General features: G+C 28.8%; 1 long non-coding RNA gene across 1 annotated transcript; it reads left to right on the top strand.

Annotated features, from left to right (window-relative positions):
* Positions 1-733: 733 nt before the first annotated feature.
* On the top strand, positions 734-1,217 carry LOC146912166 (uncharacterized). The gene is made up of 2 exons (XR_015015911.1): positions 734-787; positions 1,008-1,217. It is a non-coding gene; the product is annotated as an uncharacterized LOC146912166 (long non-coding RNA).
* The last annotated feature ends 12,646 nt before the right edge of the window (positions 1,218-13,863 follow it).

The following is a 13,863-nucleotide window of genomic DNA, read 5'->3' on the forward strand; positions in this document are numbered from 1 at the left end:
AGTAACTTTCACTCATGCACCTTCGATCTCATTCCTAGGGTATTATTATTTTGGGTTAATTATGTTTCTAGTCCCTATAAAATAGCGACCTTGTAAGTTTAGTCCTTACTTAATTTTAATAGCATTTTTAGTCCCTATAAAAAAAAATTTACTTATAATTTTAGTCCCTGCTAAAACAAAGTTTGATTAATTATCCTTAAACTCTTAAATTTTTGAACGATTTTTTTGAGACAAGATTAGAACACTATGAAAGGTTCGTTTACTAAAATTTAGAATTTTCAGACATGAAATGAATTAAATATGAATTTTTTAAAACGACAAAAGTTAAAGATAAAAAGTAATAAAATCTGGATGTAGAAATCAAATTTTGCGATAATTTTTTGCGGAGGAACTTTTAGTAATGTTCTAAACATGTCTGCAAAAAAATTTTCAAAAATTTAAGAGTTTAAGCATAAATTAAACAAATTGGAATTGAGTAGGGACTAATACTCAGGGCAAAAAAACAAAATTAGGGACTAAAAATGCTATTAAAATTAAGTAAGGACTAAACTTACAAGGTCGCTATTTTATAGGGACTAGAAACATAATTAACCCTATTATTTTTTATTTATTTAGTAATTGCATTGAATTTTGAGAATCATTTTGATCATACTTTTTCTTATGACATTTGGATTACAACTTATATTTTTATCTCAACCTCCACAAATAACATGTATTTTTGTTTTAATGTTTAAGGAACAAAATGGAGGAGCTAATTCTAATGCAAGCCTAGCCATCAATCTCAATGGTTAGACCTCAAGATTTTTCTCAATTCCCTATCGGTTTGATTATTTGATATCTTAATAAATGAGAAATTCAACGACTTACAACCAAAACTGTTTCAAAACTAAAAAGATAACTTTTTGAAAGAAATATTTTGAAAAAAAAACCATCAAATTTTAATTTTATATCTATGTTTTGTAGGGGGGACATTAATTTTAATGGATTTTTATCTTAACCTTTTGTAGATGGTCAAGTTGAAGAAGAGCGTTTAGGCCCACCATTTGCTTAGGGAATTCAAAAACTCTTTGATATGTGATGTGATGATCACCATGACGGAATGTGTTTGATTTTATGATCACATCATTTTTTGATAATTGGAGTGTATCTTATAAAATAAAGGGTATTCTTATGATAACCGTTATTTTTTTCATGAGTTTATAACTAATTTTTACTAACTTATAACATTTTCCGATAAACAAATTGAAGTAGCTTATACCTATGTTTATAGGTTATCATTTTTTCTCTATAAGTTATCTTAAATCAGAAAAATTTAAATATTAATTAAACATGTCTCCTTTTGTAATTATATTTTTACAAGTTAGTTCAATCCTTACTTTTATCAAATACTGTAGATTAGTTTATTTGTATATCAACTATCAATTAAGATGTCTACTATTTGGTATAAGCTCGTCTTGTATAAGCTTAATCTATCAACTATTAGGTATTTTTTACTTGAAACATACAATGCATGGAAAAGATCATACAATGCATGGAAACCATGCAATTGAATCATCTTCTTCATATATGATGTCTTTTTCCATGGTATCTTTTTATTATTGGTTAGCATAAATGATGTCTTTTTCCATGATATCTTTTTATTATTGGTTATTAGAGGAAGTGTTAGAAAAAGAGTATTTATAGCACTCCTCTAACATAAAATTGTTATCTTTTAAAAAAAAAAAAAAAGTGATTTAGACACACAATAAACGGTATGGCTTTTTGAAATTGATTTTGATTTATCAACTTTGAAATATCATAAAGCATGAATTTGCATCTTAATATTGTTTTTAGGGCATAGGAAGCAAGCAGCATAAAAAAATGGTTAGCCATCTCAATTAGGATGATATCACTAACTAAAAGCGACAAACCACAAGTAAATATTATCAATAAAAAAAGAGAAAAACAAAGAACTTAGAGGGGACATTGATAGGCTGCAAACACACGGTTCAATCACGTAATAAAAAGTATTGATTCCGTAAGAACCTTCTCTATGTTGATTAGTGAAAAAGATTAAAATTTTAGAGATTGATTTTAATAGAGAAAATGCAATAATATCAAAAGTACCTTAAGATTGTGGTTTCATCGCAATGATAGAAACTCTAATCTCAATTCTTTTTATTTTCAGTGGAAACCAAATTTCTAATGTAATCAATGTCTCCTTTTATAGATGTAAATGTTTTGTTTTGAATCTCAACGAAATCTCCTATTTTCATTGCAAAATCATTGACAAAATCATTTAAGATCAATTACCCTTATCACCACAATAAAAACTAGACTATTTTCGTGTTTCAAACTTTTTTTTCTTTTAATCTTGTATGTGTCCATTGTCACCCTTCACCTTTCGGTCCGTCGGTTGATGTCTAGTATATCAAGTTATGCCTTTCGGTTCTTCACTTGATGGCTAAGATTTTTGTACTTATAATTCTATAATACATACTACATATAACTAGAATCACATGATTATATAGCCTTATTTGTCATTGTTAACCTTCAGCTTTTAGTTTTTCACTTTCTATGGTTATACAACGAAAAATGCTAAGGTGGAGAACTGGTGGGCGAGGGGTTTCCGTCACGGGGGTGCTGACCTCGGCTACGACTTTTTCGACGACCTCTTGATCTTCCCATGGAGGGAGGCAAGAGTGAAAATGGTGGTTGATCACCTTGGAGAAAGTGGGGAGTAATGAGAGGTTGGTGAGAAACCATTGTATTGTATTTATGATCTATGGTCACATTGGTTTGTTGTGATGCAATGCTAGAAGTGGAAACTTGTGTTTCTGCATGAAATTTCTTACACAAAAGAATATGCATGAAAAGGGAAATTCTGCTTAAACACTTCTGCCCATGCATATTAATACTTTGGTCCAAAGAGACAATGCTTTGTAGACCAAGTAGTTACTCTTCTCTAAAAATTACCAAAGAATACCTTATAAGTTATACCCCTCTCTTTTATGAAAAGCAATTTTTTGTATTTTTGTTTATCAAATCTTCATCTTAATAATAATAATAATGTATGTAAAATAAAGTGGTTTTGAAATTTTAATTTTTTTCTAAGGAAAAAATTATCTATATATATACTATATATAAAGAAAATAACTCTTTTAGGCTGGTTTTTTCTCTTTTCAAAAATGTCCTCAATTTTAAATATAAATAAATAACACATGTAACAAATAGATAAGAATAAGTTTAAATATTAAAAAAATGTAACAAACACGATATGAATATATATATATATATATATATATATATATATATATATATGTTTGGTTTTTTTTTATCATTTAAAAAGTGTAACAAACTATATGAGTATATTTAAACTTACTTTTTCATTATCTCAATTATAACTTAAACAACTTTTTCTATAATAAAGATTGTTGTTGGTGTCATTAAAAACAAATATTATATTTATTTGTTATATTGTTGATGTTATTGAAATAGATAAATTAAACGTCGTTAGTTTAGTTTGTTATAATTTGAATGCAACAAACATTTATATTTTTACTTTTAATCAAAATCAAAGTTTCATATATAAAATACCGTTTATAATTTTCAAACGTTAGCGCAATAAAATGAGTGTTCTTCTTTCCGCAAGTGTTATTATAAAGGGAATATAATCTCTCAATGTTGATCGTAACTTTTTTCTTATATATGGATTAATATGACTATATGACTGTAAATAAGTAAATTGAATGACTGATATGACATTATTAAGAAAACATTTTAACGTTAGATATTATTTTGACTAAAAGAATGTACAATCAAGGACTATTTTGGTTTTTTGATATATTAAAAAAAATTATGACTACTCGTTACACATTCAAAGACAAAAACAACGATTTACTCTATTATAAAACAATATTTGAAATAAATAATTAATTTAAGAGTGATACATACTTTAATTCTGTGAGGCCAAATTTAGTTCCAAAAAATAAACTAAACCTGGGAAAAGAAGTTGGACAACATATATAGTATTCAAATAAATGAAATTATTGTTTTTTTAAAAGTGTAACAAACTAAATGAGTATATTTAAACTTACTTTTCCATTATCTCAATTATAACTTAAACAACTTTTTCTATAATAAAGATTGTTGTTGGTGTTGTTAAAAAAATATATTATATTTATTTTTTTGTTGATGTCATTGAAATAGATAAATTAAACGTTGTTAGTTTAGTTTGTTATAATTTGAATGGAACAAACATTTATATTTTTACTTTTAATCAAAATCAAAGTTTCATATATACAATACCGTTTATAATTTTCAAACGTTAGCGCAATAAAATGAGTGTCCGTCTTTCCGCTAGTGTTATTATAAAGGGAATATAATCTATCAACGATCGCAACTTTTTTCGTATATATGGATTAATATGACTATATGACTGTAAATAAGTAAATTGAATGACTGATATGACATTATTAAGGAAACATTTTAACGTTAGATATTATTTTGACTAATACAATGTACAATCAAAGACTATTTTGGTTTTTTGATACATTAAAAAAAATATTATGACTACTCGTTACACATTCAAAGACAAAAACGACGATTTACTCTATTATAAAACAATATTTGAAATAAATAATTAATTTAAGAGTGATACATATTTTAGTTCTGTGAGACCAAATTTAGTTCCAAAAAATAAACTAAACCTGGGAAAAGAAGCTGAACAACATATATAGTACTCAAATAAATGGAATTATTGTTTTTTTAAATAATCACCATGTCACATAAAACAATCTCTCGAAAGAAAAATAATAACCACACAAATGGTGCAAGAAAGTGGCAAAAAAAACGGCGAATTCCATACAACAATTTTCAAAAGGAAACAAGCTTAATAAAGGATCCAATGCAGTTATAGCTTATCCATTCATATGGTACGAGGAATACCAATAAGATATGAAGAATAATAGTAGTAATAACAACGTGGACAGTTACTGCAAAACGGTTCCTCCATGTTGAGGTTTCGACGGCTCATGTACGATGGATATAATTTAGATGAGCGGACAAGTAGCTCGTTTTTTGAGGTTACCTTCTAAAAGTCATCTGATAAATTATTCATCAGATTTGATCAACATGGAGATTAGAAATAAACGTTTTTTTATCAGTGGTCTTAGCAATAAGGCTCGTCAGAAGTAATGGGTGTTATAAGTTAGAACTGCTCAGACCTTTATCAGTGGTCTTAGCAACCCGAGTACAATTCCTATATTTCCAATGACCTCGCTTGGAAGCAAGCATAAACCTAAAGCAACCTTATTTTGTAAAATATTATTACGTAAATAAAATTGAGAATGTAAGAATTAATTGAAGATGTCAGAGTTAGACTTAGTTACGACGACTTATATGTGATGGATATAATTTGGAGGAGCGAAGAACTAGCATGTTTTTATTATCTGCGGTGGATACTTTTATTCACTTGTTTAGGAGTGCTTAAAAAGAAACTTCTTTGTGTTTAATATGAAAGTTTCCCTTTTAAGCACTCATTATGTTTGATATGAAAGTTTTAATCTATATTGCTTTTAGTCTCTTAAAAGAAAATTAATTTCAATTAAATTCATTAAAAAAATTATATATTGCGCCTTTTTTTGGTCGATTAATGCTAGACTTTAATAATGCATGTTTAACAAATACTACTACACCATTATTTGTTATATTCTAATGTAAACATTTCACTTACAAAGAGAAACTCTTTGTTTTTCTTCTCCAATATTTACAACATACTCTAAATTAAAGAAATTGAGTGGAAATTTACACCAACCACGTAGTCTCACAAAGGACGCACTCATATCAAGTTTCAAACGATTTATTTTAATGCATAAATAAGCATTTAGAAATCCGGTTAAGTTATAACAAACCAATCAATTTTACGTACTAGTGTGTGACACTACTCTTACTCTACGTGATTAAAAATGGGAGGTAAATTTGTTTGGTAAAGTCCATTTAAACACATAAATATAAATAGAGAAGGTATGAAAAAGAAAATAATCAAATATTACATATTTTTAAAATCAATAAATGATATATATTTTTTGTGTGTTTAATGATTTTTATTTGATGTTGTGACTATATAATGTATTTTAGAAAATAATTATAAGATATTTGCGAATCTCTATTTTATGTTATACAACTTTTATATTTGAAACTTTTAGTTATATGACCGAAGATGTTTGAAATTATGACTCCCAAAAGGAAAAGAACTTATGTATATATTATAAGAATTTAACTTAAATTTGAGGTACTTTTTTTGAAGAAGTAAATTGTTGGTACTTGTAAAACATACAATAAAAAATTATTACGAAACTTGTTTTGCAATTTTTTAGTTGTGTTAATTGCTTGGCAACATGATATGATATGATTTTTTTTGGACTATTCACAATGATAATAAACTATGTTATGCAATCTTTTAGACGTGTTGTTTGCTTGACGGCATGCTATGATGTCATTACTCGTTAATTGATTGGTAAATTATTTTAGTTTTTTTATTATTATCAAAATTACACTTTTTTTTGTTGAAATAACTTTTCATTTTTGAGCGTAAAATAATGTTCAGTATTAGGTCATAAAATTATGAGTTCTATGAAATTAACGTAAAATAATGGGTTCTGTCACAAGCATTAGATGAGGTCCATGAAATTAACTAAGACAACTTTAATTGAGGTGTGAGTTTCATTCACAGTTTGCCCTGTTTAATTGTAAAATTAATAAACACGTGAAGTTATTTTGCATTTTCAAAGAAAATAAAACAAAATTGTAAAATCAATAAATGCATGAAGTTATCACATTTTAAAAGAAAATAAAACAAATGTATGAAGATTTTGTGGAATGAACACAAAGTATTTAGGTAATTAAGTAGTAATCCTCTTGTGTTAGATCCTCTTTAGTGAGTTAAATTACTTAATGATTCTGGTTTTCTTTAGCTAGTGTTTTTGTTTATTCTTTTTTGTTGGTCTTTGATCGTAATATTGGATGTAGGTACTTTTGAATCATGACCTTGTATTTATATATTGTCCTGGTTAGGATTTCATTTTGGGTAGATATACTTCTTTTTGACTTTTCCAAAACAAAAAACCTATATAATATTAATTCCGAGAAAATCAACGAGTAATAAAGGTGTAATGTGAGATCTATAAGAAAGTGAATGTTAGTTGGTGTGTTGCTAACATGTCTATTTAAAAAAAAGATTTTTTTCTAATGGTATATCTTGAATTAATCCTTCTAATTCCTCCCAACACTTTACTTTAAGGTATTCTTCTAATCCTACACGAGGTGTGTAAGCGCTAATAACATTAAATGTGTTTTGTTTTGTGCATATAATATGACCTTTGTCCTTTTAACATCCACAATTTCTTTCTTTCATTTCTCATCCACAATAATGGCTACCCCTAGCATTCACGTTATTTCGTAATTAAATCATGTCATAAACATTTGACAAAGTTTTACGTTGATTGTCGATTCCTAACGCGACTCTCTTTTTTTACTCGAAGTTGAGAATGACTTTGAAAAGGTTAAACATTTTTCAAGTTATTATTCTTCAATTTGCATTTTCTGAAATAAGGATAAAAATAAATTTGTAAAATTACTATTCTTTTTTTTTCATCCATCATTTTTTTCTAAACTATTGCTTAAGAAATAAGTTGTTATGAAGATAAAGTTGTACCTGCCTTTCATGCATTGATTCTTGGCATGGCTTATGCTAAAGAAAAAAGTATAAGCATGTGAAGGCAATTGAAAACTCTGTGGACCTTCATAACATGGTATTATTATTATTATTATTATTATTATTATTATTATTATTATTATTATTATTATTATAAACTTGTGTTATTGTTTATTTTTATTTTTCAACAGTATGGCAAACCGTGGAGGTTAACAAATAAGAATAAGGATATAATGGATTTTTGCATAAAGGCTATGGACATTCAGAAGAGCTTTGAGTCTTTTACCATCCTTCTGATTCATGAGGTATTCATTTATTTTAGAATTTAGTCTATTTAATTGAGCGGAAAGGGGGAAGAGAACTCTGTGTGAGAGAGATGTTTGTTGAAAGAGAGGGGGAGGATGGTTTGGTCAGAAAAAAAAATTAAATGAAGAAAAGTGTGTCAATCTAACATATCTCGTTAATTTATGTTAGTATTAGATGTTTAGTTTAGTACTAGTATTTAATTATTGCATTTGTTTTGTTAGGATTGTTAAGTTTGGTATCATACCATTTGCATAACATCTATGCTAATGCTATGCTACTAATTGTTTCAGGACGATAATGCATATGCATGCAAAAGTGCAAAAAAGTCTGCAATTCTTAATAGTTAGACATAAAACTATTTTTAGTAATGTTTATTTGATTTTTGATATTTATTTCGTAGGGGAACAACATAAGGTTAAAAAAAAATCTTCTTTTTCTTTATGTAGCTAATGATCCTATTAAAGTAACACGTCCGCCAAAGCCTGAGTGACATTTGGTTTTATTAAGACGGAATGATGTGGTTTTCCATTTGAGTATGTTTGATACAATAAATGTGATCAATCAATATTGACACCTTTTGAACATCTTATAATGATTTGTGTAGAAACAATGAATGTGTAGGCTCGGCCACTAGAGTCCATGATAGATGGTACTTATGATTAAATGATTGTGAATAGCTCTAGATCTCTTTGCCGTCACTCTTTTGTGGTTTGCCCCTGTTGATAACCACGAATCACGAAGCTTGTGATAAGGGAAAACAAGACTTTATCTCAAATCTCGACGAATCCGAGTAGTCGTGATTTTGTCTTCAAGTGAATGTGTTTTAATTTGATATAGTAACTTATTTAATAATTTTACATGTGGTATTAACGCCTACTATATGATTTAAAACCTGTCTATTTAGTGTTTTCGGCTTGAATTAGTTGTACGTACAACAATTTCTTTTGGTTTTAGATTGATGTTGGTTTTACGTTTGTTTAGTTTACTAGTAATAGACTCGTGCTTTCGCATGGGTCGCATAAAATTGTGGTAATCATATTAAAACAAATTACATTGTTAATATTGTCGAATGTTTAAGGATAATAAATGAAAATTATCAACATTAATATAATGTTTCTATTGAATATTTTTTTCTTTTAGTTGTACATACAACAATTTCTTTTGGTTTTAGATTGATGTTGGTTTTACGTTTGTTTAGTTTACTAGTAATAGACTCGTGCTTTCGCATGGGTCGCATAATATTGTGGTAATCATATTAAAACAAATTACATTGTTAATATTGTCGAATGTTTAAGGATAATAAATGAAAATTATCAACATTAATATAATGTTTCTATTGAATATTTTTTTCTTATATATAGGAAATAGGTTAAATATTTGAAACGCATATGTTGTTCATTTTATTTTCTTATGTGCGCGAAAACAAATTTTTATATACATATACAAATTTTCAAAATATCAACATCAACGTAATGTTTCATCTTTCTTTCTTTAAAAAAAATGTAATGTTTCTATTAAAAACTTTTTATTTTATATGCAAAACACAATTCAATGTTTGTATCGCACCCGTTGCAGATTTTATGTGTTTTATATGCATAAACAAATTTTATGTAAATATATGAGAAAATTGATATGATAAAATTATGGAAACTCGTAAATATTGTCAAAATATAAACATTAATAAAGTGTTTATATTGAATAACTTTTTATTTATATGCAAAACACCGTTTAATGTTTTCACCTCACCCATTGGAGATTTTATATGCTTATATATGCTTAAATAAATTTTTATGTACATATATGAGAAAATCGATATAATAAAGTTTTAAAAACTTATGGTTATTTTCAAAATATCAACATCAATGTAGTGTTTCTATTAAATAACTTTTAATTTTATATGTAAAACATCATTCAATGTTTGCTTCACACCCATTACAGATTTTATGCGTTCTATATGGAGAAACATATTTTTATGTAAATATGTAAGAAAGTTGGTATGATAAAAATGTGATGGATGGAGAATGAGTCAAAGTTATTCCTCAACTTCATAGCCTCAAGACATAACTTCCATAAATCCTTATCAGCTGTTTGCCATGGTTCCCCAAACTGTTGCAAAGCAATAACATATGCGTAAATTGTTTAAGAAATAAAAATGCATAAAAGATGATAAGGTAATATATGAACTAAATATATTTTTACCAATCAGGTTTGTTTTATTATAGTGTTGATTGTTCTCTATTTTTTAGCATTGATATAGTTCCCTTATTTTCTATTTTTCCTTTCTTGAGAAATTGTCCCTTGTACATGAAATATGAATAAGCTCATTATGAAATATAAGTTGATCATTCAATATTATTTAAGTTGGTACCAGAACTCTTTGATCTGGTCCCTTCGTCTATTTTTATTTTAGCGTCTCAGCAGACGTAATCGGTGACCTATTGTTGTATAAAACTCCGTAGAGTACTCGTAAATCCATCACCGCAGCCTCCGCAGGGGATACACATGCTTCCATCAGCCTTAGACATCGCCAATCTGCTTGCGGCCAAATTTGGCGCCCATATCTTGTCATGCGTGCCTCCACATGTGTGACACCTTTCCAGTGCGTAAGGGACATGTGTTACATACCCTTGGCCGTTTTTTTTACGTCGCTCCTTCTAGTGTGTTTGCCGACGTCCCCATTTTCTTGATGATTTCTTGAGATGTTTTTGAATGACTTTCTGAAGGATCGTAATTATAATCACTCAACCTATCCTTGAATGCATTAAGTAATTATACAATTTCTACATTAAGAGCAACCTAAAGAACCTATCCCCTCCCAAAAAAAGAAAGGCTCCTTTGGATTCATTTAGTTCATATATTACCTTATCATCTTTTATGCATTTTTATTTCTTAAACAATTTACGCACATATGTTATTGCTTTGCAACAGTTTGGGGAACCATGGAAAATAGCTGATAAGGATTTATGGAAGTTATGTCTTGAGGCTATGAAGTTGAGGAATAACTTTGACTCATTCTCGATCCATCACATTCTTTCGGTACGTAATTGAATTGCAATTTGAGGATCATTTTGATCATACTTTTTCAAATGTTCTTTAAATTTCCATGCTTGTCTACAAAGAAGTCATGTGATTTAATTGCTTGAATAATAGTATAATTTGAAGAAATAGTGGTTCCACCTTGAATTAGAATTCTGCCAAATCCATTTGAAACATCACCATATTAGGCTGATAAACTAAATTAGGCTGAACATGCCTTAACATTTTGCTGCTTAATGAGAAAGTTATGGTTCACCATTTATGTAGATTGGGGCATAATTTTCTTGATAAGATTGTTTTCATTTTATTATTGTGAAAATAAATGGTGTAATTTGAAATACATCAATGATATGCCCTTTTCCAATTTGTGTTTCTAGGGAACCTGAGATATTATACTAAAATTGCATTATTACTGCATATTTTGATTTTCCTTCCATTCTTTTCTAGTAGAAGAAACTTCATTTAAACAACTCTGCATTTAAAACTACATGCATGTCTCAATTCATGTTCAACTTGTGACAGAAAATGTAAACAATTTTTCCATGCATTCTGTAGACATATTAAAAGGGCAACCCGGTGCACTGAAGCTCCCCATTTAAACAACTCTGCATTTAAAACTACATGCATGTCTCAATTCATGTTCAACTTGTGACAGAAAATGTAAACAATTTTTCCATGCATTCAGTAGACATATTAAAAGGGCAACCCGGTGCACTGAAGCTCCCGCATATGCAGGGTCTGGGAAGGGGTCCCACCATTTGGTGTATTGTACGCAACCTTACCCTGTTTTTACACAAGAGGCTGTTTCCAAGACTTGAACCCGTGACCTTATAGTCACATGACAATAACTTTACCAGTTGCGCCAAAGTTACCCCTTATTCAGTAGACATATTATACAATCAAATATCACTAGCACCAATTTGGATTACAACTTATGTTTTGAGTAAACAACTTATTTAAGTACTTATGTATAAGTCATAGGTATTTGTTTGAATAAACAACTTAATTAAGTACTTATGTATAAATTATTTCTATAATAAAAGATAGAATAATGTCAAACAGTTTCCATATAAGCTAAGCTATTTTCATTTGCTATCATGGAGAGTTTATGGAAATAAACTCATAACAGCTCATCGATATGTCATAAGCTGTTTCTATAAGCTCTTCTAGATAGTCTCACAAATACTTATATTAGTAGATAAACTCAAACAAATCAATTCAAACAGACCTATAGCACAAACAAATTATTAGATTTCAAAAAGTGTAAAAGATAACAGGTGAGGAAATCAATGTAGAGTTACATAAATTGATGTGTGCGTGTGAGCGCGTTCGTGCATATGATTTTAGATTTACATGTATGAATACATTCTCTCAGTACTCCAGCAGAAGGAAAACTAAACATACCTTTCAGCATTTGCAATGATAAAGGCCTCCAAAGCCCATTTAGGATAGCACAATTGTACTAAGATCTTCATAAATATAGTATCTCTATTCTGTTTAGCAATGAGAGTCATAACAACAGGAAGAAGCACTGACCACTACAAGAGACAGAAAGAAGAAAAAAATGCAGTTATTATAAGTAACAGCTTGTAAGAAAATGTGTATGTAGATGGAGTGAGTTTATTGCCATGATAATTACCAGCTGAGCAGGACTAGGCTGAAAGAAGATGGCTAATGCATAAGCCATACCAGTGACACAGTACACCAAACAAACCAACACAGTACCCCCCTCTGATGGATGGATTTTGTTAATTAAGAAAGTATTTTAAATAATCACTTATTACTTGGTGGATAAATTATGTTGTACTTTTTTTTTTTGAACCGAGTATCCTTGGTGCGTAACTATAAAAATTAATCTCTCTAGTCGGGTAGGACCGCAATGTGTGGCAAAGTTTTGCCTCAAAAGAATTTAACACTAATGCATGGCTGATTTCGAATCATGTTCCTCTTGGATTTCAATCATTCTTTTCTCATCAATGTAATTCATTTTAGTCATTTTATCAATGTAACACCCTAAAGTCATCCAAATCACAAAAAATCAAAATCACTCAAGTGAAACTCGATGCTAATTTTAAAAACTTACTAAAGAAAATTGTCACCTCTCATGCTAGAAGATAAAAGAGAATTTTATTTTTGTCCTAAACAAAAAGAGTTGAAAGGGGATATTAGTCATTTTAGTCCCTAAATAGGAAAGGAGTCGTCACTTTAGTCCCTGAATGCAGATAAATTGCAAAATAGTCCCTGAATGTATACTCTATTAGTCAATTTAGTCCCTGAATGCATACTCTGTTAGTCAATTTAGTCCCTGAATGTAGACTCCGTTAGTAACTTTAGTCTCTGAAATTGCCTAACAGAGTCTATATTCATGGACTGTTTTGCAATTTCTCTGCATTCAGGGACTATAGTGACTACTTCTTTCCTATTCAGGGACTAAAGTGACTAATTCCCCGAGTTTAAAGCTATGAATGATGCCAGTCTCAAATGTATATAAAGTGCTTTTGGGGGTTAATTGTACGTTTCTTTGGAGTGAATTATATTTGGAAATAATATCATAATGTAATAAATTTGCGAGTAGCTTTATTCTTACGATTAAAATTTACCTTTACCCTTGTGATACTGGTTTCAAATGAAGTGGGAAAAGAAATAGAAATTCCTTAAAAAATGAAAATAACTGCAAATATGAGTTTTATTTTTTATTTTTAAAGAAAATGCAAATATGATTGTTTCTTGTACTTTCACTTCAATCGTATAACATTTTGCATATTTAAGGTATTATACATTCTTTAGAAAAGGTAATTTGCAAACAGTAAGATTGTAAGAATTTTTTT

Source organism: Medicago sativa, chromosome 6, assembly GCF_051527215.1.
Source record: "Medicago sativa cultivar Bolivia chromosome 6, Bolivia_mono, whole genome shotgun sequence".
In the NCBI taxonomy this organism is placed as follows: domain Eukaryota; kingdom Viridiplantae; phylum Streptophyta; class Magnoliopsida; order Fabales; family Fabaceae; genus Medicago; species Medicago sativa.